Raw genomic sequence first — 25,803 nt, forward strand, 5'->3', positions numbered from 1 at the left:
TCTTCTTCGTAAGAAATTTTTTTTTTTATTGATCGTCAATTTTTAGAATATTTGAATATTCAAGGAAAGTTGAACTAAACTCATTTGAAATTGGTTCATTTTTCACAAAGTTATACATTTGTTTTGGAACACAAAAGTAGAAAGCCTAATATAGTTACACATGCTATTACCATAAAACAAATTTTATCGATAGAGATGCATATTGAGGTGGTTGGGTTCAAGGAACTCAACAATTTGCATCTAGAGGATCTTGATTTTGGTGAAGCTTGGAAAGCTTGTAGAAAACTTGTTACACTTGAAAAGATGAAATGGTTGGATTTTATATTCTAGGATAGTATGATGTTCAAATAAAATAATGGTTTTGCATTCCAAGAAGTTCTATGAGAGAGAATCTCATCAAGGATAAAGATAGTGGAGGATTGGTTAGACACTTTGGTAGAGATTAGACCATGTCTTTAGTTGTTGGAAATTATTGATGGCCACAATTACAATGAGATGTCAAGAAGTCATTACATATTCTAGAGAAGCCATGGGATAATGTCAAAATGGACTTCATTCTTGGTTTACCAAGGACTTAGTAGGGGCATGATTCAATATTTATAGTGGCTGATAGGTTTCCAAATATGACATATTTTATTCCTTGTAAGAAGATTAGTGATGTTGTTCATGTGGTAGAGTTATTTTTCATAGAAGTGGTGAGACTACATGGTCTGGTGAAGAGCATAGTCTCAGATTGAGATACCAAGTTTGTTGGATATTTCTGGCATACATTGCAAAATAAATTGAAGTCAAATTCAAAGTTATGTTCATCACATCATCCTCAAATTAATGGATAGGTAGAGGTAGTGAATCAAACTTTGGGGAACTTGTTGAGTTGTTTGATTGGAGATATGTCAAATTCTTGGGATATGATTTTCCCATAGGTAGAATATTCATATAATAATTATGTCAACAAGAATACTGGTAAATCACCATTGTAGATTGTATATGGAAGTAATCCCAAAAATGATTCTTTATTGAGGTAAGCTAGAGATTTTGCTGAACATTTGAAGAACCTCCATAACAGGTGAGGAAACACATCACAAAGATGAATACATGGTACAATGCTAAAGTAGATAATGAGGTGTAAAAAATCTTAGGTTGGAGATGAAGTCATGGTTCATTTCAAAAAAGAGAGATTTCTAGTTAGTACATATAATAAGCTGAAAATAAATAAGTTTGGACCATCCAACATACTAAAAGGACATGATTATGGAAATGCTTATGAAGTAAAGTTGTATGTTGAACTGAATATTTTACCACTGTTCAACATTTTAGATTTGATAGAGTATCATGAAGGAGGTGATGGAGATGAAGCTACAGAAGCATAGTAGAGCATTCCAATGGCTACATCAACTACAAATGAGATTGAGGGCATACTAGATAGCCAAGTTGGGTGAAGTATAAGGAACAAGGAATATGAATAATATATGATCAAGTGGAAAGGATGACCTATTGAGGATTCATCATGACTAATAAGGGAAGAACTAACTACCTTGGTTTTCTTTGAACACCTAAGACATGACAAGGTCACTTCTCAAATTACCTTGAGTGTCTAATGCAGGAGCATCCTAATGTAAAAGCAATTTTGCATTACTCAAAAATACTTCTATTTTGTCATTTTCAATAAGGCTTATTTTAGTACATAGTTACCATTTATGGAAACTTACTATTTTTAGTAAGTGGGCCATATGGTCTTAGAATGTTCTAATTTCATAGGTGGAGGTTCATCTTAGTCATATACATCTGATGGTGGAGTTGCATCATCATACCATCTATATCTTAGAAGTTATTGAGATTTTTGGGTACAAAACATTTGAACTCAGATTTGAAGGCCTTAGAGGATCTAGAATGAGGTCCTTCTTGGGATGGCTTGCATTTGTGCATGTCAAGCACTGTAGTTCATTTATGTAGTTCAGGAGTTGAGCTGACGATTTCAAACAATACATATAATTGAAAATTAGAACTCGTCTACAAAAGTTATGACCCTAGGAAGTTGGGGTACCTAAAAAAACATACTTATGGCTGACCCTATGTAACAAATTAGAAAATAATTTTTAATTGAGATTTTTTTGGCCTCAATGTTTAGGGTTTGTATCTAAAACTTTCTTGAGCAGTGAAAAACTTCCTATATAAGGGAGGCCCATTGTGATGCTTAGACAGCTCTAGGTGATAGTTCATATCTCTAGCTTGAAAATTATTGTAAGGAAGGTGCCTATGTGGGTTTGCATAGTATATTTCAAAATTTTGTAATTCTTCTTTATAGCATAATAAGAAGCCCATATTTTTTCTTACAAATTTTTGTTATTTCTTTGTTTCCATAATGTTTTTATGGTATTAAGGGGAGCACCCTTTATCAAGTATTAACCTTTGTTTGTTTTATTTTTTTCCTATAATATTAATTGATAAGAATATTGATGCCTAGTTCATTGTCTTTTCCAATGTTTCAACTATTTTCCATATTATATAGATTATTTGTATTTTATCTTCTTCAATTAGGACATCTTTTGTGCATTGAGGATAAGACTTCTACAAGGATATTCATGCACTTGAACCTCTACATATGTTTATAGTTAACATTAAGGTCAATTTGTCTATCAATGACTCAACACTTAGTCAAATGGTTACATTGCTACCGAGCTCTATACTTACTATTAAGCTTATCATTCATCCAATAGTGTTAACCAAGTGTCTTAGTTGCTACCATGCTAAATAGATAGTTTGCAGCTCATGTCAAGCTACATAACATCTATCAAGCATGAGAGATAGTTTATAGTATAGCTTGAGCATAGCAGTATCTATTGATCTATTCAATGGAAGTGATGGAGACTCAAGTCTTAACTATTCTTTCTAGTGTTAACCAAGCTCTACAATCTCTACTGAGCTTGCAAGGTTAATGAAGTGAATCTAGTGTTGACTAAGTCATACAATGTCAACCAAGTGATTCAGTTGTTACTGATTTTCTTAGTGTTCACTGAGTCACATAGTGTTGATCAAGTTCAAGAAACTTGAAGAGTGATTAGTAGGAACTGAGTTTCAACTTCAACTAAGTGGAAAAGTTTGTTGAGCATTGATAGTGTTTGTCGTGTATCAAAACATCACCGATTTTGTCTTCAGACCTTGAGTTACAATAGTTGTGATAACTTTGTGAATTATGATGAATTTGGTATTGTAGCCAATTCCATAAGGTCATGAATTAGTTTGGTATATATGTAACACATTGCACCATATCCAAGTATGTTTCTGAGTATCAATGAGAAGTGGATAAGTGTGAATTAAGGAGGATTACAAGTAGTATAAGAGAGAATAGTGATTTATCTATCATAAGCAAGTGATCATTGTAATAGAAGGAATCTCATTCAAAAAATTAGAGTTGTAGATCAAAGATTAACCACTGATTCATCCTAATAGGTACATCAGCCAAAACTTTTAACAAGGTAGACCATTCCTTTTCTAAATCTCTTAATTGAGTTCATACTTCATTGTATGTTTGTATGTTTGTATGAAGGATTGATTGGTGAACTAAGTTAAAGTTTCATTGGTTCCTAATTCACCCCTCCTCTCACAGTAACCTAGACTAACTTATATTTTCAACAATTGGTATGGAAGCATTTGTTTCTCATAGAAGAAGTTCAAATAGCTTGAGATAAGATTAGAGGCAATGGAGGTATGAGGCTAGATAAGGCTATCAAGAATGAAAAGTTGGATCTAGAATTAGCCATTGCACAACTCAAGAAAGCAAAGGAGAAACTCTCTCAATTATTGAAAAGAAGGAAAGATCTTGTAGTACAAATGGATGACAATCTCTATAGTGAAAGTACAATTGAAGACTTATGTTTAGAGAGAAATTCAGATGAATTTGATGCAAAAATCAAAGACTTATTAGATAAAAATTGCAATCTTCAAGGAGAACTTAGAATGCTGAAAAGAGAGCAAAAAATCCAATTAGTCAGGTTATGTGAAGTCATGGAAGAAAAAGACAAAGCCAAAGAAGCGATATAAGAAAAGGACAATGAATTTCAACAACTATCTCTTCAACAAGTAGACTTTATTGATCAACTCAATGATGCAAATCAAGAGCTTATCAATCTAAAGACAAAGAATGAAAGACCATAGAATTATCTTAGCATTGAAAAAAAAACTAATGAAAGACTAATGAAATCTCAAGAAAGAATGAATCAATTGAGTGAGAAAAGTCAATAAAGACACAAAGACAAAGCTTGATTAGGATATATACAAAAGAAGGTGAATCATCTTAGCAAGGAGCTCAAAAGAACAAAAGGTCTACTTGTAATCATTGTGGTAAGATAGGTCATACATCAAAAAAATGCTAGAGCAATGGTAAAGAAAAATTCAATGGAAAGTGTTACAGTTGCAACAAGCATGGTCATAGAGCAAGTGAATGCACAGAGAAACCTAATTTTAGAGGAAAGTGTCACAGCTGCAAGAAACAAGGACACAAATCTTTAGACTAAAAAATCAAGAAGTGGAACCTAGTAGAACAAATTGTGAAAGCAATATTTGGATGAGATTACAACACATGGTGTAGATGTCACTACTGTGGTGAATTTGGGCACATTGGAGAAAACTATGTGAAACATCACATGAGGAAAAGAGATACTACAAAGAGATGTTTTATTTGTATAGAACTTGGACATCTTGCCAAAAACTATATGAACATGAGAAGAATTGAGGATGAAAAGAAAGAAAAATTTGACGAGATCATAAAACAAATGAGGTACAAATGGATACCGAAATCTCTAGAGAATGTAAGACAAAATCATGAAGTGAATGACACCCAAGTCAATGAGTTGGGTGACAAAGTCATTTCAACTTAGTTACCTATGCAGATCACTAGAACTATTATTTAGAACAAGTCATCTAACATCAGCTTCAGCTAGCAAGCAAAAAGATCCATATCAGCATTCAAGATGCAAAATAATCATTGAGCAAGGTTGAGTCACAAGGCCTTACCAAGCAAGGTCGGGTTACATATCATTTCATTATGAGGATGATCTAGAGGATATTTTCATCAAAAATTGAAGTATCTCTAGATCTCCCATAATTAGCACCATGTCAAAGTTCTAAGAATTTTGAATCCAATAGAACTCGAATGGGAAAAAAAGGAGTCTGTACGCTCGAGTTATGGCCAGTCAAAGTTAGGTCAAACCTTGGACTAAAGGCCATTAAAAAGGTGAAATTTGAAACTCTCCAAAAATGGCTAAGCTTGACACCAATTTGAAGATCTCATCAAGAGGTTTTTTAGAAACATTCATTTTGTCAAAATTGGAGCCCAGATGTGAAAGTTATGCCCAGTAAAAGTCATGGTCAAACAAGCATATCAAGGGTTGACCAAAAATAGGCATGAAATTTTTACCATCTCTAAATTAGTTGAAAATTGCATCAAGATGAAGGTCTCATCACTATGATTCCAATGCCATTCGTTTCATCAAAAACAGAGTTTGTGTGTAGGAGTTATGATCGGTCAAAGATACCTAGGAAAAGGGTTGACCAATGGCATGTCTATATGATAATGTTAGCATGGTGACATGACAAGTACATAGTCAGCATAATAAGGTGGAATGAACAATTAGCTCTAACCTATGATTTTGTGACACACGTGTCATTATGGGGTTAAGTGAATTAGTGTCATGTGGTACCTACGTGGCAAGGGACCAAGTTTGTTCTACCAAAAGTATAACTTGGTAGTCGACAGGGTCAAATCTGCAATCACCAAGCCCCAAATCCCAATCAGTGGTTATTGGGCTACTGGTCCACTTCAAAATGGATGTGGTGCAGTTTGTATTTACAATTTATCTCGCCAAAATCAGCTTTTAAAAGGCTACCAGCAGGGTTGGAACCCCCGACTGGTGGCCCAAGAAAAATATTAACCGCTAGTGCACCAAATGTGGGATTTAATATGAATATAGGAAAGTTTTTATTCAAACTTTGCCTATCAAAATTGCCACCTTATAAATAAATAAATAAATTTGTTATTTGGTTAAGATATATCCCCCCAAATTTGATGTAAGCCAAGTTTATTAATTGGAAAAGGGGTAAATTCGAATAGGTAGTTTTCTTAAGAAGCCTATAATTAAATATTATTTTTTTAGCCTATTTTAGGCTAAATTCATGTATAAAAGAGGGAGGAGATTTTCTTATGAGACCCATTCCAAAGAAGAGATTTTTGGAGGATCCATTCTGAAGAGGCCATTCCAGAGGAGAGAATTCCAGACATGTTAGAGAGCATTTTAGAGGAGAATTTCTAAGAGGAGATTTTTTCTGAGAAGACATTCCAAGGGCACTCAAAATGCACAAACATGCCATGTAATGATGTTCTATGTCTGTAGTCAAACCTTTTTAGGCAAAGCCTTCCTTGCTCTTTAGTAACCAGTCTTGTGCCTTGAGAGCTTGTATGCAAGATGGTTCAAGTCAAGATTTTTTTATGACTTTGTGGATGGACTATAGTATGTTGTAAATCAACTTTTAAGAGCATCAATTATACATTAGTCACTCAGTTGAGCTAGACATAGAGATGCAGTCTGCTTAGTTTGAATGAACTCTAAAATCAAATTGGTTCTCATCTCTCTCTCATTCTTTGTTTCTTGTTTTTATATGTGCTATTAGTTTCACTTAACTATCATTTAAGTTCTTTATTCCACATTGAACTAAATTGAAGTGGTTAAGTATGGTGGCATAGAACTCGGTGTTTTAATGCATTGCACTAGCAAATTGGGATACTCAATTTCAAATTTGTTCTGATTATAAAAGATCTAGGCAATTATATACTGAGTGAAAATTGCATCAAGGTATACAAATACTTAATGTCTAATGTTTAACTAAAAATACATTAAACATTAAGAATGACATGAACTAGATGAAAGGTGAATGTAGAGAAACTGAGTATCCCAATTTGCTAGTGCAATGCGTTAAAACATTGAGTTCTGTGCCTCCATACTCAACCACTTCAATTTAGCTCAATGTGGAATAAAGAAATTAAATGATAGTTAAGTGAAACTAATAGCACATATAAACACAAGAAATAAAGAACAAGAGAGAGAGATGAGAACCAATTTAATTTCAGAGTTCATCCGGACTAAGCAGACTACATCTCCGAGTTTAGATCAACTAAGTGACCGATGTATAATTGATGCTCTTAAAAGTTTATTTACAACATAGTATAGTCCATCCACAAAGTCATTAAAAAATATCAACTTGAACCATCTTGTGTTGGAAACGATTGAAATGATCATAAGAACAATTGTTGGAATAATATATGGAATTGGTAAAGAATGTCCTCAATCATTGTTTTGTCATTGATGTCAAAATTGCTACTTGTAGGGATGACAATTGCTTTAGTGATCCAAATACTATCAATTAGTTGATTGTCAAGGTGGAGGAAATCAATAAGATGTAACTAGAACACTTAGAGAAAGGTTGAAGTTATGATGTTGTAATGAAGTACAAGGATCAGCTAAGCCATTGATGAAAAAGTGTATTTAATGACATACTATAAGATACAAAGAATGAGCAAGTTAGTAAGTGCCGAGTAAAACCAAGTGCCGAGTAGAACCAAGTATCGAGCAAAACTAAGTGCCAAGCAAAACCAAGTGCCAAGTAAGAACCAAGTGTCGAGCAAGTTCAAGTGTTGAGCAAGTTCAAGTGCCAAGCAAGTTCAAGTGCCAAGCAAGTTCAAGTGCTGAGCAAGAACCAAGTGCCGAGCACCAGTAACTCAATGGTGTTGAGTAATACAGAGGTGCCAAGCACCAGTAATTAAATAATGCTGAGTTGTTACATTATTTAAAATATCGAAGATTCACCAGATCTAAGCCGACAAGGTTGTTATCTAGAAATCTATGAATTAAAAGGAAGATAAGAACGATGAGTTGGTGGCACAGAACACCATGTAGAACATTTTTAAGATATAATTGGCGAAGAAAACAAGATATCGGGTAGATACATTGTATCCTACCTAAGCCATCTTGAAACCCTAAAATTAGAGAAGGAGAATTGAGCGGCAAAGGCAAATCAGACTTGTATATAAGAAGGCATAAGTTAATGGAAAATATAGTAGAAGAGAATGGAATAGAGGGGAATAGTGAGAGAGAGAGAGAGCCATGGTCAAGAATAAAGCATGAAATGCTAAAGAATGTGCTAAGGAAAAGATAGCACAGGAACACTGTTTGGATAGACGATGAAAAGGATAATTGCATTGGTATAATGAGTAAGAAGACTTAAGGAGACGAAGCTTGAGAGGGAGACAAGCAAGTCAGAGCCGAAGTGATTGAAGCCAAGCATAAGGATTGAACTGAAAGAGTGATCTGAAATCTACAAAGTATGTTGTAAGTTATATCAGATCAAAAGACCATTATCGTTACTTTCTAGCAATTGTAACAGTAAGATAAATCCTATGGACTTAGGTTGGTTTAATAGCCATTAGATAAATCCTTTAACAGGGTGACATTCCAAGTGGATGTTCTAAAGACCTTTAACCAGGCCCATTCCTAACAGTTTGGTAAAATCCTCTAACAAGGCCACATTTAATAGTGTGTTGTAAGCCTTTGATAGGGCAGGCTTTTAATAGGGTATGACTTCAAAAGAGTGAGAATCAAGTAGCATGTTACTGGTGGTTTTTCCCAAATTGGGTTTCCACATAAATCATTGTGTCATGTGTTGATCTTGAATGTTTTATCTTTGCATGTTGATTTACAGTAATTTGCTTATATGACTGTTTTAAGTTTGAATAGATGAAAAGGGTATAAAAGTATAAGAAAGGTATTAATAGGGCATTTTGGACCTTGAGTAACTGATTCACCCCCCCCCCTCTTAGTTATTCTAAAGAATTCTATCAATTGGTATCAAAGCTGACTGCTGATTCAGTTTAAAGGGACTACTAGCAGAAAAGATCAAAATGCCAAAGAGAGAAGTTCCCAAGCTCAACAAAGACAACTTTGTTGCATGGAAAATTTTGATGAAGCTACATCTTGGATCCATAGGAGATTATACCCAAAATTCAATTATCATTGAACATATAGATCCAACAGGTGCTTCTACTACCGAAGATATGAAAAACAAGCAAGAACACAACCAGACAATGCTGAAAATTGCCTCTACACTCAGCTATGCTGAATTTGATGATATCAAAGGATGTGACACTGCATTCAAAATGTGGAAAGCCCTAGCAGACACCTATGGAAGAGATCAAAATGTACAAAGAGAAAAAATAAAAAGTCTTAGAGGAAAGTTTGATGATATGAAAATGGAAGAAAATGGGAATGCTACTCAGTATGGTGCAAGAATAAAGGAAGTGGTAAGTGCAATAAGATGCTTGAATGGTCAACTAGATGAAGATATTGTTAATAGTAAGTTCTTAAGAACCTTGCTCCCTATCTATGCTATTAGAGTATCAGCAATACAAGAGCTAAGACGTATACGAGGAAATAACCTAAGCTTTGAAGGTATAATAGGTAGACTCACTGCATTTGAGTTATCTAACTTTGACAACTACAAACCTAAAAATTTTGAATCTTCTTTTAAGGCCAAGTTATCACTAAAAGATGCCGAACAGGTGAAATCAAGGAAAGGAAGAAAAATGAAGTATGTGTCTAGTGATAGTAGCACTGATGAGGAAGATGTGGAACAATTGGAAGCATTGCTCGCTAGAAGATTTCACAGGGGCAAAGGAAAGTTCAAAGGTAAGATGCCTATCATTTGTTTCAATTGCAATGAAGTAGGTCATATTGCTGCAAGATGTCCACATAAAAAGGATTCCAAGGAAGGCAACAAATACAAGAACAGAAGAGATGATGACAAGAGAGATTACAAAGAAAAAGGTAAGAAGTGTTATACTGTTCAAGAAAATTTTGATGACAATGATGATGAAGTTGTTTATGTAGCCATGAAGGATCAATCTGATGAAGAAGAAGCCACATCATTGGTGACATGTATAAACAAGAATGACAGATGGATCATAGACAGTGGATGCTCACATCACATGACAGGAGACAAAAGTAAGTTTGTTAACTTTACTCAATATGATCGAAATAGTGTTAGATTTGGTAATGATGCTCCATGTCAAATCAAAGGAAAAGGTTCCATTAAGCTCACAGACCAAATTTCATGTGAAAATGCATACTATGTTGAAGGATTAAACTACAATTTACTGGGTGTCTCACAATTAGGCAATATAGGTTGCAAAGTGCAATTTGAAAACAAAACTACAAAAATCTATGACAATGATGGTAAACTAATAGGAAAAAGAGATCAAACAAAGAGTAATTTGTTTTACCTTGATATGGATGATGCTTCTTATCTATTTGCAAAATTTGATGATGAATGGCTATGGCATAGAAGATTATGTGATGTCAACTTTGACAATCTGGTCAAAATCAATAAAATGAAGAAAGTTAGAGGTCTACCAAAATTAAAGAAGCCTGATAATATCATGTGTAAACAATGTCAATTAGGAAAGATGACAAAGTCAAGTTTTAAAAGCAAAAACTATACATCTAAAGAGATACTTGAGTTAGTTCACACTGACTTATGTGGTCCAATAGAAATACAAAGCTATAGAGGAGATAAATACATAATGTTATTTGTTGATGACTATTCAAAGATGATGACTGTTATGTTCTTAAAACAAAAATCTGATGCTTTTCAAATGTTTAAGTGATATGTGGCCAAAGTTGAAAAGGAAACTAGAAAAATATTGAAATTCCTAAGATCAAATAGAGGTGGTAATTTACATCAAATGAATTTGAGATATTCTGCAATGACAATGGAATCAAAAGATAGACATTAGCTCCTAGAACTCCCCCATAGAATGGAATTGCTGAAAGAAGAAACAGATCTGTAATTGACTATGCCAGAACATTAATGATGGAAAAGAATGTTGCTCTAAAATACTGGAGAGAAGCTGTAAGTATAGCTCTTCATACACTAAACCGAGTACAAGTCAAGAAAGGTACAAATACAACCTCTTTTGAATTATGGTATGGTTACTCACCAAATGTAAAACATTTCAAAGTGTTTGGTTGCAAATGTTTTATGCTTAAAGATGTTAGAAATGAAAAATTTGATGGAAAAAGTGATGAAGGTATATTTCTTGGTTACTCCACAAGAATTAAGGCATATAAGTGTTTGAATATTAACACTAACAAAATTATGGAAAGTGCAAATGTAAATTTTGATGAGCACACAGAAGTCCAAGTTGAAGAACCAAAGAAAATGGAAGAGTACAAAACTTTTGTATATTTTTATGAAGGAATGACTGTTGATGAGGATGATATCAATCAAATTGAAAGACAACAACAAGTGTCAATTTTAGTTGATTCACAACCAGTGAATGTCGAGTTGCATTCAGAAGCTGAGTTACAGAATGAAGAAAATGCACAATCTGATTCTGAAGATAGTACACATAATGAACAATCTTAAAATGAAGTACATAGTGATCCTGAACTCGAAAGATCAAACATGGAAACAAGGACAGAGCCAAGATTATCCAAATATGTAAAAAGACATCACCATGTTGAACAAATAATTGGTGACAAAGATGCAAGACCAATGACAAGGAACAGACTAAGACATGAATCATGTTTGATCAGCAAATCTGAACCCAAGACAGTATACGTTGCATTACAAGATGATGAATGGTATAAAGCTATGGAAGAAGAAATTGATCAAATAAGTAAAAATAAAACCTAGAGTTTGGTTCCCAGACTAACTAACAAGAATGTGATTGGCACCAAATGGGTATTCAAAAACAAACTAGATGAGAATGGTGAGATTACCAGAAACAAAGCCAGATTAGTATGCAAGGGTTATGTTCAAGAAGAAGGAATAGAATATGGAGAAACATTTGCTCCTATTGCTAGAATGGAAGGAGTAAGAACTTTGCTTGCATATGCTGCTTACAAAGATTTTAAAGTCTATCAGATGGATGTAAAATCTGCCTTCTTAAATGGTATACTAGAAGAAGAAGTCTACATTGAAGAACTAGAAGGATTTGTTGATGAAAACAATAGGGATATGGTGTGTAAGTTACATAAAGCACTCTATGGTTTGAAACAAGCACCTAGAGCATGGTATGAGAGACTTCAGCAATATCTAGTGCAAATTAGATTTGAAAGAACTGATGATAATAGCAACATGTACATCAAAGCTGAAGAAGGTAAAGACATTATTGTATCTAAAATTTTTGTGGATGACATAGTGTTTGGTGGTAAGGAAGTACTTTGCAAAGGGTTTGCTGACAAAATGAAACATGAATTTGAGATGTCTATGTTTGGAGAAATCAAATTTTTTGTTGGATTACAAGTTCATCAACTCACACATGGAATATTTATTACACAGTCAAAGTACATCAAAGAAATTCTTAAAACATTTGGATTGGAGGAATCCAAACTAGTCAGCACACCAATGGCCACAAGAAATAAGCTATCCAAAAATGATGAGTCAGCTGAAGTCAATCAAACTATGTACAAATCCATGATTGGAAAATTGTAATATGTTGTACATAGTAGACTAGACATAGCTTTAGCAGTTGGAATAGTGGCTAGGTTCTCTACTAATCCTAAAGAAAATCATCTAATAGTAGTAAAAAGAATAATGAGATATCTCAAGGGGACTGATGATTTTGGTCTATACTACAAAAAGAATGGAAAATTTGAACTCAACGCATATACAGATGTAGATTGGGGAGGAAACATTGATGACAAAAAAAGCACAAGTGGAGGAGCATTATTTCTAGGCAAAAGGCTGGTCACTTGGACTAGCAAGAAACAAACATGTATATCTCAGTCCACTGCAGAGTCAGAATATGTGGCAGCTATAGTCAATTGTACAAACATTGTATGGATCACACATCTATTGAATGGAATGAAAGAAGAAGTAACAAAACCAGTGATATTGTATTGTGATAATACAAGTGCTATAAATATATCTAAAAATCCAGTAATGCATGCAAAAGCCAAGCATATTGCAATCAAGTATCATTATGTCAGAGAATTGGTAGAAGACAAACAAGTGAAGTTGGAATACATTCACACAAAGGAACAAACTATAGATATCTTCACCAAACCATTGCCCAAGGATGCCTATGAATATCTTAGAGGCAAGTTGGGGGTTATAGCCCTAAATCAAGTAGTTTAAGGCTATAAGGAAGCTGCCTTGCATCAACAGGAGTAAATCATTGAAATATTAATAGGTTGATGCAAAGGATGACAGCAAGAACAGAAACTCCAAATCAATCACAAGCATGGTGACAGAGGGAGAAAGACAACAAGATGCCAAAGCTTATATTTTGCATAATAAAGATGCTACATCTTTGGCATTTATGTCAAAGAGGGAGAAATATGCTAGAAACTGATCAATGCAAAGTAAGAGGGAGATATATATGAAAGAGGGAGATATATGTGATTAGTAGTAAAAATGTAGCAAATCAATATAATCTTGGTAGTAACTTAATTGATTACTTGACCAATTTGGTTTGCAATCAATGCCAAAGAGGGAGATTGTTGGAAATGATTGAAATGATCATAAGAACAATTGTTGGAATAATATATGGAACTAGTAAAGAATGTCCTCAATCATTGTTTTGTCATCGATGTAAAACTTGCTACTTGTAGGGATGATAATTTCTTTAGTGATCCAAATACTATCAATTAGTTGATTGTCAAGGTGGAGGCAATCAATAAGATGTAACTAGAACACCTAGAGAAAGGTTTAAGTTATGATGTTGTAATGAAGTACAACGATCAACTAAGCCATTGATGAAAAAGTGTATTTGATGACATACTATAAGATACAAAGAATGAGCAAGTTAGTAATTGCCGAGAAAAACCAAGTGCCGAGTAGAACCAAGTGCCAAGAAAAACCAAGTGTCGAGCAAAACCAAGTGCCGAGTAGAACCAAGTGTCGAGCAAGTTCAAGTGCTGAGGAAGAACCAAGTGCTAAGCACCAGTAACTCAATGATGCCGAGTAATACAAAGGTGCCGAGCACTAGTAACTAAATAATGCTGAGTTGCTGCATTATTTAGAAAATTGAAGATTCACCAAATCTAAGGTGACAAGGTTGTTATCTAAAAATTTGTGAATTAAAAGGAAGATAAGAATGATGACTTGGTGGCACAAAACACCATGTAGAACATTTTTAAGATACAATTGGCAAAGAAAACAAGATATGGGGTAGATACATTATATCCTACCTAATCCATCTTGAAACCCTAAAATTAGAGAAGGAGAAATGAGTGGAAAAGGAAAATCAGACTTGTATATAAGAAGACATAAGTTAATGGAAAATATAGTAGAAGAGAATGGAATAGAGGGGAACAGTGGGAGAGAGAGCTGTGGTCAAGCATAAAGTATGAAATGCTGAAGAATGTGCTAAGGAGAAGATAGCATAGGAACTCTGTTTGGATAGACGACCACAAGGATGATTGCATTGGAAAAATGAGTAAGAAGACTCAAGGAGACAAAGCTTGAGAGGGAGACAAGCAAGTCAGAGCTGAAGTTATTGAAGCCAAGCATAAGGATTGAACTAAAAGAGTGATCTAAAATCTGCAAAGTATGTTGTAAATTATATAAGATCAAAAGACCATTATCGTTACTTTCTAGCAATTATAACAGTAAGATAAATCTTATGGAATTAGGTTGGTTTAACAACAATTATATAAATCCTTTAACAGGGTCACATTCCAAGTGGATGTTGTAAAAACCTTTAACCAGGCCCATTACTAACAGTTTGGTAAAATCCTCTAACAAGGTCACATTTAACAGTGTGTTGTAAGCCTTTACCAGGGTAGGATTTTAATAGGGCATCACTTCAGAAGAGTGAGAATCAAGTAGCATGTTATTGGTGGTTTTTCCCAAATTGGGTTTCCACGTAAATCATTGTATCATGTGTTGATCTTGAATGTTTTATCTTTGCATGTCTATTTACAATAATTTGCTTATATGATTGTTTTAAGTTTGAATAGATGAAAAGGGTATAAAAGTATAAGAAAGGTATTAATAGGGCATTTTGGACCTTGAATAACTAATTCACCCCCCCTCTCAATTATTCTAAAGAATTCTAACATCTTGCATACAAACTCTCGAGGTCCAAGACTAGTTACTAAAGAGCAATGAAGACTTTGCCTAAAAAGGTTTGACTATAGACATGGAACATATTACATCACATGTAAGTGCATTCTAAGTGCCCCTAGAATGGCTTCTCAAAAAATTATCTTCTCAGAAATTCTCCTCTAGAATGACCTCTTCAGAATGGCTCCTCCAAACATCTCTTCTCTATAATGGGTCTCATAAGAAAAACTCCCCCCCTCTTTTATACATGAATTTAGCCTAACATAGGCCAAAACAATAATATTTAATTATAGGCCTCTTAAACAAACTACCTATTCAAATTTACCCCTTTGCCATTTAATAAACTTGGCTTACATCAAATTTGGAGGATATACCTTAACCAAATGACAAAAAAAAAACTTATTTTATAAGGTGGCACTTTCGATAGGAAAAGTTTGAATACAAACTTACCAATATTCATATTCAATCCCACATTTGGTGCACTGGTAGTTAATTTTTTGCTTGGGTTGCCAGTTGGGGGTTCCAACCCTGTCCATGGCCTTTCAAAAGCCAATTTTGGTGAGATAAACTTTAAATACAAACTACGCCACATCTGCTGGGGTTTGGGGCTCGATGGCCATGGGTTTGACCCCGTTGGCTACAAAGATATACTTTTGGTAGAACAAACTTGGTCCCTTCCCACATAGGTGCCATGTGGCACTAATTCACTTAACCTCATAATGACACGTGCCACAAAATGATAGGTCAAAGCTAACTATTCATGCCACTTTATTATGCTAACTATGTACTTGCCACATCACCATGCTTATGTCATAATATGGACATGGTAGTCACTGGTCAACCCTTTTCCTAGGCATATTTGATCGATCATAACTCTTGAATATGAACTCCATTTTTAGTGAAACGAATGGTGTTGGAATCATAGAGGTGAGACCTTCATCTTGATGCCATTTTCAACTAATTTGGAGATGGTCAAAATTTCATACCTATTTTTGGTCAACCTCTGATATGCCTGTTTGACCACAACTTTGACCAGGCATAACTTTTGTGCCTGGCCTCTGATTTGGATGAAATGAATGTTTCCAGAAACCTCTTGATGAGACCTTCAAATTGGTGTCAAACATGGCCAATTTTGGAGAGTTCCAAATTTCACCTTTTTTATAGCCTCTAGTCCAAGGTTTGACCCAACTTTGACTAGTCATAACTTGAGTGTATGGACTCCTTTTTTGCCTATTCAAGTTGCATTGGATTAAAATTTTTGAGAACTTTGACATGGTGCTAATTATGGGAGATCTAGAGATACTTCAATTTTTGATGAAAATATCCTCTAGATCAAACCTCCCCACTAAAAAGGCTTTTGGTCCTCCAAAAGTGTATATAGTAGAACCTTTAGCTCCCTTGTCACTGATCTCAATTCTGTTACCATTTTTGAAACTCCACTACAATGCTTGATTTAGCCTTTGGTCTTGGTCAAATACACCTGTTCCTCAATACTGTCTATTCTGCCTTCTCAGGATCTTACATTTTGACAATATCATGAAAACATCCATATCATATTTTTCCACAAGGGGACTTGTACTTGAGTCACACTAGGACTTTTAAAGAAAGGAATGCAGTTCAAATGGAACTTGGAAAGAAGAAAAACTAAGCATGATAAACTTGTCACTCAATGATTCTTATGATGGTAGTTTACATCTGCATTCTAGCCTAGTCACTTTTGATGCTCCTTTTTTTCTTGCAAACTACACGTGTCATCATAATAAAGCCTCGTATTGAAACATTCCTTCATCTTTGTATTTTGGAAAAGGTGATTAAAGGCATCACCAAAGAGCTCCAAATATTTGCATACACATCAAAGTCATGATAAAGACATGTAGGAACATTGGTCATCAGCTGACCATATTTAACTGAGTCATGAAGCAAAGAACTTTAAAGGCATTGGCTAATTGTTCTCTACAACTCTAAATCACATTAGTTGCAATAGGTTCTTCTTCTAAAGAGCCTCACACCAAAAAAATTTTGTAATAAGAAGTTCAAAGTATCCTCCTTTCTGGATTGCAAGTGATAGGGCTTTTAATAGCCATAAAAACATCTCAACCCTAGGATTATACAACTTTGTTACATACAAATTTATTTAGAGTCATATACTCATAAATGCTCTAGCTTACTATCAACATTTACCCTACTAAAAAGGTAATACCCACAAAGCTGATAATTCTATTTAGCTAAAATTTGTTCCCAACTCTTATGGAGTTGTTCAATGGAACCTCTATTCTTGGGTTTCTTACTACTTTGTTGTGCTTCCACTAAGATTGATTTAGGAGTAGTAGAGACTACTAGTGCTTCTTCAAGAGTGGTGGAAAATACTAGTGCTTCTTGTGCCTTAGTCTCTTGCATGGTGGTGTTTAGTACCACCTTGATTCCTTCCTTGTCTACTTTGGGCTAACTAGATTCTAAAATGAACCTAGGAGAGTGTCAAAGTTCTGGGTGCAACTTCCAACACTTCTCTATCTAGTGGCCACTTATCTGACAATGGTCACCAAAGTTGATTTGATTACAATCTAGGCATTTATATACTAGTGAAAATTGCATTAAAGTATACAGATACTTAATGTCTAACATATAATTGAAAAGATATCAAATATTAAAAATTACATGATCAATAGAAAGAGAGAATTATATCTCCAGAGATAGAGAATGGAGAGAAAAGAGAACCAATTTGAAGATTGAAGTTCATCTGAACTAAGTAGACTACATCTCTAGGTCTAGCTCAACTGAGTGACTGATGTATAATTGATGCTCTTAAAAGTTGATTTACAACATACTATAGTCCATCCATAAAGTCATTAACAAATCCTAACTCGAACCATCTTGCATACAAGCTCTCAAGGTGCAAGACTAGTTAATAAAGAGCAAGGAAGACTTTGCCTAAAAATGTTTGACTACAAACACAAAACATCATTACATCCCATGTAAGTGTGTTCTGAGTGGCCTTGGAATGGCTTCTTAGAAAAATCTCCTCTTAGAAATTCTCCTCTAGAATGCTCTCTGACATGTCCAAAATTCTCTCCTCTAGAATGACCTCTTCAGAATGGCTCCTCTAAAAATCTCTTCTCTGGAATGGGTCTCATAAGAAAAACTCCCCCCTCTTTTATACATGAATTTAGCCTAAAATAGGCCAAAACAATAATATTTAATTATAGGCCTCTTTAAAAAACTACCTATTTAAATTTAGCCCTTTGCCAATTAATAAACTTGGCTTACATCAAATTTGGGGGATATATCTTAACCAAATAACAAAAAAAAGCTTATTTTATAAGGTGGTGGTTTGGATAGTAAAAGTTTGAATATAAACTTGGCTATATTCATATTCAATCCCACATTTGGTGCACCAGTAGTTAAGATTTTTCATGGGCCACTGGTCAGGGGTTCTAACCTTGCCAACAGCCTTATAAAAGTTGATTTCGACGAGATAAACTTTAAATACAAACTGTGCCATATCCATTTTGAAGTGGATCGATAGCCTAATAGCCACCAGCTTGGGTTTTGGGATCAGTGGTCATGAGTTTGACCCCACCAGCTTCCAAGATATACTTTTGATAGAACAAACTTGGTCCTTGCCAAGTAGGTGCCACATGGCACTAATTCACTTAACCTCATAATGACACATGTCACAAAATGATAGGTTAGAGCTGACTGTTCATGCCACCTTATTATGTTGACTATTTCCTTGCTACATGGACTCAACTAACAGTGTACTTACCATGTCAGCATGTTGATGTCATCGTATGGACATGCCAATCACTAGTCAACCCTTTTCCTAGGCATCCTTCATTGATCATAACTCCTACATACAAACTTCATTTTCAACAAAATGAATGGCATTGGAATCATAGCGATAAGACCTTCATCTTGATGCCATTTTCAATTGATTTGGAGATGGTCAAAATTTCATGCCTATTTTTGGTCAACCCCTGATATGCTTATTTGACCACAACTTTGACCAGGCATAACTTTCATGTATGGGCTCCGATTTTGATGAAACAAATGTTTTTGGAAACCTCTTGAAGAGACCTTTGAATTGGTGTAAACTTTGGCCAATTTTGGAGAGCTCCAAATTTCACTTTTTTTATGGCCTCTTGTCCAAGTTTTGACCCAACTTTGATTGGCCATAACTCAAGCATATAGACTCCTTTTTTGTCCATTCAAGTTGCATTGGATTCAGAATTGTGAGAAGTTTGACATGGTGCTAATTATTGGAGATCTAGAGATACTTCAATTTTTGATGAAAATATCCTCTTAATCAACAAACATTAAGTTGGTGACTCTACCATGTACCAAAGTTAGATTGAATGGTGATAATGCTAACGAGTTTTGAAGTTCTTTGAGTTGGTAGTTCCTACTGAGTTAGGAAATTTTACTCAGTTAAAGGTGCCTTCCAAGCATTAAAGACCAAACTAAGTGGAGTATGTCTTGTCACTAAGCAAGTATACATACAAACCATTAATGGTGATTGAAAGGAGGAAATTTGTTAAAAGGAAGAAATCAAATGCATTATTTCACCACAAATTTTCAGGGTGCAAAGTGAAGAGAAAATTTAGTGTTTCTGAGTGATTTGAGCAAATTATTGTTGAAGATTTTCCCATTTTTGAAATCCTACTCAGTGATGTCATCTCCAAGAAACAAAGTGAAGAAAGGATCAAAAAAGTTGGTTTGTGGAGTGGATTGCAAGGCTCCGACATTCAAGTTGGTGTGCAATCACAAATTCCACCCAAGGTACTTCTTGTGCATGATATCCATTCATTATATCATAGTTCGATTCAAGAACTTGGAACCCTTGAAATGAACAAAGAATTCAATGAGTTATGTGTGCATGGAGCTCTCAAACATAAGAACAATCATTTGGAAACAAAGGGCTTAACACATATTATTCATATGCCAAAGGACTTTCAAGTCAAGTGGATCATATTCATTCTGAGTAGCATTCACAATGGGTGGATGTGACTAGATCACCCTATCCTGATAAAGAATATGATTTATAGAATCTTTGGATTGTCAATGTTGAACAAAGCTAAGGCCACTAAAGCCCTGGGTCAAGAAAAACTAACAAAGTAGAGTCGTGTTTAGTGGGATTGAAGAGGCATGAAGATCAGTGATGTAATAGACATTGAGTTGAAGTTTGGAATCCATGTGATTTCTCACAAGATATACAGCTCTATATGGTTGAACAATGTGTCATGTGAGGCTGTTGATCTAACATACAAGGTGGTGAAGAACAACTTGTCTTTCAACCTTGCCGAGTTATTGCTGATCTAATTCAGCAAGAATATGGAGAGCATCAAAGTGTTAGATAACAACTACTATAAACTCAATTCTCTTTTAATATGTTTATTTTTCCTTGTTCAAAAGTTTTTACCTTCCAAAGGATCTTTTGTATGGAGAAAAGATGTTCTAGTTTTATACCAAATCAATGAGTACAGGGTAGAAATGGGTGAGAATTTTAGCAACATCATAGATAATTACTTTGAATCATTCAAAGAAAAGATGAAAAGTAGATTTAGGATACCCAAGAAGCTTGTAGAAGACTATGAGCAAGATTTATGTTTCATGGCTAACTATGAAAAAGTATATATTCAACCAGTCAGACCTAGAGTGGCATGGGTTAAGCCTCTAGAATATGAGCTTAACATTGATGACACTAAGGATATCATTAAAGCTATATTGAATGAGCCAATGGATCCTAAAGCCACCTATTTTGGAACCTATGATGAAGCCAAGGAAATAATTGAGCTTCAGATCAAGCTACGTCAAGCATAAAAAAGGAATTTATTTTCCCGCTTTCTTTCATTAAAGGCTTTCTTGAAAACAAGTTGTCCTTACTTTCACAAATTTTACAAAGTTGTTCTTGAACCTTTTTGCAAGTGGATTATTTAAAACATGAAAAGCACATTGTAGTTCTACTTTTATTGAAGTTTTATATCCCTCAAATAGTCATTCAAAAGCTTTAATCTAGTATGTTTTAAATTTATGGCCTATCCAAATTCTTGCAAGACTCTTAATTTAATATATTAGACTAGGGCAGCATATGAAAGTACAGTTGTAAATTAAAAAAACTAGGAATGATCAAAGAATATTACCAATATACTAGCATACATCTATGAATCTGTTCATCAGGTTTTAGTTGTTGATAAGAACCTCAAGGAACAACAAAAGTTTAATTGAATGGAAAAGTCTATGTTTAGGCGCATCCATAGTGAGATATGGGGCATGTCCTTGTCAAGGAGTAAACTTTAATATTTTGATTTTGGTTCTATACATGTATTCTTACATGTTATCTCCCATGTGAGGGGACCTTGATGGTATATATTAGCTAAGTAATCTTATGCTTAATTTCTAAGTTGTTTCTAATTAAGAGACTCAGCCATAGAGTGCTATAACTCTTTTTATTGTGTATGGTTTTCTTTTCTAAATTGGTCCTTATAAAAAAAAAGCATTGCAAGCAGTAGATTTGGATGTAACACACCAATGATTGGGGATACATAATATTAGAAAAACATGTGTGGAATACAAGTAGAAAATGCAAATGTAAAAGAAAAACTATATTGTGTGAAGCACTTATTGCCTACCATTAATTCTTTTCAAAATGTATGTTTTGTTTCTTACATCCCATAGCTAAACCAGTTTTCTCAGTTCAAATCTATCAAAAATGTAATCCTTGACAACAATAAGAGTGTTCCCTTCACACTTTCAAGAGGAATAACCCCAATACTTAGTGTAGAAAGCCCAACTCCAAAAGTTTTGTACAAATTTCATAGCTAGATTAGTACCTTGTAGCATTCTTTAAAGGAATTCCATAACCTACTGCTCAGAACTTGTGATATGTTTCAATGTGACACTACTCAATTCTCATGATTGATAAAAAAGATTTTTTAATCTTAAGTTGCATAAACTAGACATGGCCATCAAAAATTATGATAACTAATATTAGCAATAAAAATTGCTCACACTCAACCAATTTGTTCACCAAATCTTTAGCTGCCTAGGAATAAACTGACCCAACTTAAATGAGATATTATGGCTTCCTTATGCTCCAACATTCTCACCAATGCATTATCCTTATTTTGTTCTGGATTATAATCTCTAATGATAAATATAGCTCCTTGAGCAAATGACCCCATCATAATAAATCTAACATCAATATAGGGGAATTCCATAACATCTTCTCTAGCAAAGCCTTGATTTTCAATACCCAATCCTTGAGACATACCGGATTTGTCTGAGGTGTACTCAGGGAGAGCACCTCATGTCTTGCTCATACCTAGGCAAAGGCTTGATGTGAATCTAGATCCCTAAATGGTCAAAAAAAAAAAAAAAAAAAACTCAATAAAATAATTTAAAGCAGCCAAAACAAACAAAAAAGAAAGCTTTAACTTAATGATAAAACCATGGAATTATCAATATATTATTAGTGTTTTGTGGTTGCTTTTGTTTATTCTATGCACATTATGTTAAACATATTTATTGGAAAAAAGTATTATATTTTTAGTATTTAGTCTCTTATAATTTTCATATTTCACATGTTTTGGTACAGACATAATGTACCAATGTAAACAAATTAGTGCAGAGTCGTACCAGAGAACCATACCATGACCAGCAACTTGCTTGAAAAGGAAGACAATGTCCTTAAAAAAGAATTCAATTTCTTTGATTTTTAGTTCACAGCCCTACCAAGAAATTCATCGGGTTGTAACTTAATAGATAGGTTAATAATTAAGTTAAGCATAAGTCTGTGAGGTGATAATGGCAATGAAATTCTAGTTTCATTAAAAAATCTGGAGAATGGTGGTAGACAAATATTTTGATTATAAGGTGAGATTTTATTCAAAGCTATGCTTAGGCAGCTGCTATAGAAATCAATAGGGTCGATTCATTTGAGCAAATGTGGGTAATTGTCACAAATGTCCCTCTAGATTCTACCAGCACACCCTTTCCCCATATGAATGCTTGAATATTACCCTCACCACATCTTGAAGATCATGTGCCAGATTGTGTAAATGAGAATATCTTGTAGTTGCATTTTACTTCATTTGGGAGAGTTATCTAGCTGTTTTATTTTTTGATTGAAATTATTGTGCAAGATGGTTAAACATAAGAAATGAAAAATTATATTAGGAATTATTAATAACTATTTAATTGCTTTGTTCAATATAAAATAAGAATTGTACCGCAAATAATGATAATCTACCCCTTTCAAAAGAATCTCTAAGAGTTTCATGAGTTGTGTCCATTATATCAACTCCACGATCCAATTCATAGAACTATTAATACACAGGAGTACCTCTATATACAACTTTAATACCAATTCGATAGGAACTTCAAAACTTTCTAAATTCTTGATGTACAATTAGATGACATCTCTTGCAAGCATTCATATAGTTCACATGCTATCTAAGATTCCAAAATTTTCATAAATTTACATCATTCCTTATAAATATGAATCTTTTCGATTAACATTTGGATCACAGTATGATCCATCAATAATATAACATTAGAGTTTCGTTGAAGTGATCTTAATATTCTATTAATGAAAAATAACTTTGCACAAAAAATAAAAAAAATTTCAAAATCATTGTCTAAATTCAATTGAATTTTTCTAATGTAATCTAATCTCGTCAATGAATAAATCAGAGATTGACACAAGACAGATATTTTAGAATACCATAATTCTTTATTACAACTTTTTTTGCAACTCTACTCTACCTCTACAATGAAAAATAATGCCTAATTACTACAATGTTGAAAATTACTATATTTGGCAGATTTTTGAGAATTTTTTTTCCATTTTTGGTAATTTTTAAAACTCATCCTATAAATCTTGATTTTTCCCCAGAAAAGCCCCCAACTAAGGCAAGATGAATTGCCAATTAATCGATGAAATCAAAAATACAATTTCAAATTTATTGCAAACAAGACATTCCAAAAAAATTGGAAAAAATACAGAAAGCAAAATTCAGAGGTCAAGACGATATTTTAGGCTCCCAAAAAAATATTTAAATAACCACCTATTGAGCTGAGCTCTTCGACTATCCAAATAACTCCTTCTAATGCAATTGCTTCTAAAATTTAAACCAAAACCTACGTCTGAGTCAAAATCTATGACCTAGAAGTAAATCTTGACCAAAATCCACATCTGAATCCCCAGCCTTGACCTTTGGATGCCCCTGCATCATTTCCCCAAATATGCATTTATTCTAAAATAAGGTATGAAATCTAAATTTTTATTTTAGGCTTCAAACTTGGTATTTCCATTTGGCATAGTAAGGTGTTCTAGTACTTTTCTATCGATATGGTTGTAGTTTGGAGTTTTCCATGTTATAATCTTACTATGTGTCATGAGCTTGAATAATGGATAATAGAAAATAAGTATATTTTCATAGACACAAATAATTATAATAATAAATACATTTATGTTTTAACCAATAGTAATCCATGTCATATCAACTATCTTATTGAATTAATTAATCTAATATTGATTTAAGGCACATAACTAATCATAATAGTTAATATGTTATATAACTATACAACTAATAAAAAAAGTTAAAAAATAAACAAATAATTTGTTCTATAAATATAACAATCTACAAATAGATCCTACCCTATAATTAAATAATTAATAAAAATCTTACCCTATGGCTTAATGGTGTTGGCATAAATAATAGCGTGTATAAAAGGACGTGCCTCTTCACATGGGTCATACCAACCTAATTATAGGTGGTACCCCTAATCACATCAACATCGAAGTTGATACCATCACTATGGGGAAAGAGAAAAGGTTGATTAGATAATGACACAGGCATCAAAAAATGCAACCATTATTCATGTTTGTAACTAAAATCAAAGGAAATATTGGATGTTGGAAAATTTAATGAAATAGTGATAAGTTCCCACATAATTGATCAAGTAGAGGACTAGTTATAGCACACAAAAGGAGCAATTCATCACATGTTGATTAGAAAAACCTACATATCGAATGCTTTAGGATGAGTCAGGCATTAGGAGCATTACTAGTTGATCAAACAATACAAGCTAGCCAAATATAGACCAATCGAGCTACAAAGCAGATAAGGTAAGGATAGGTCCCTCACACATTGTGATCCTCGAGATTGAACATTGGGTGAATATAAAATTTGTGTAGAACTCTACCATATAATTAAAGGGGCATGCAACTATGTGTTAATCTGAAATAATGTTAATATATAAGAATGAGATAGCCATCTATAACAAGTAATAAACAAACACCATATATATTATATAGAGCATCTTGTGTGTATTATATATATATATATATATATATATAATGGTATACATTGTGATTTAATGAGTATTTAATATATTAATATTTATAAATTCTAAATGAAGGAATCTAATTGATAAGACAAAATTCTTTGATTTTTCACTATACTCATGGGAGTTGATAGATTGTGTTATATAGGGAGAGGTGGAGTAAAACTAGATGGTTTACTAGTGTCAAGTGCCCTATGATAAGTAAACCCACACTCTCCTTAGGATAGGTATAGTAGGAGAAATATGAAATCAATGACTTTACTATATTAATTATTGGATATATTATAATGTGAAATTGTTGACTTAATGTAATTAAGTTCCCTATGTATAATTAAAAAT

Source organism: Cupressus sempervirens, chromosome 5 (assembly GCF_028749045.1).
Source record: "Cupressus sempervirens isolate cs-2001-9-10 chromosome 5, ASM2874904v1, whole genome shotgun sequence".
In the NCBI taxonomy this organism is placed as follows: Eukaryota; Viridiplantae; Streptophyta; class Pinopsida; order Cupressales; family Cupressaceae; genus Cupressus; species Cupressus sempervirens.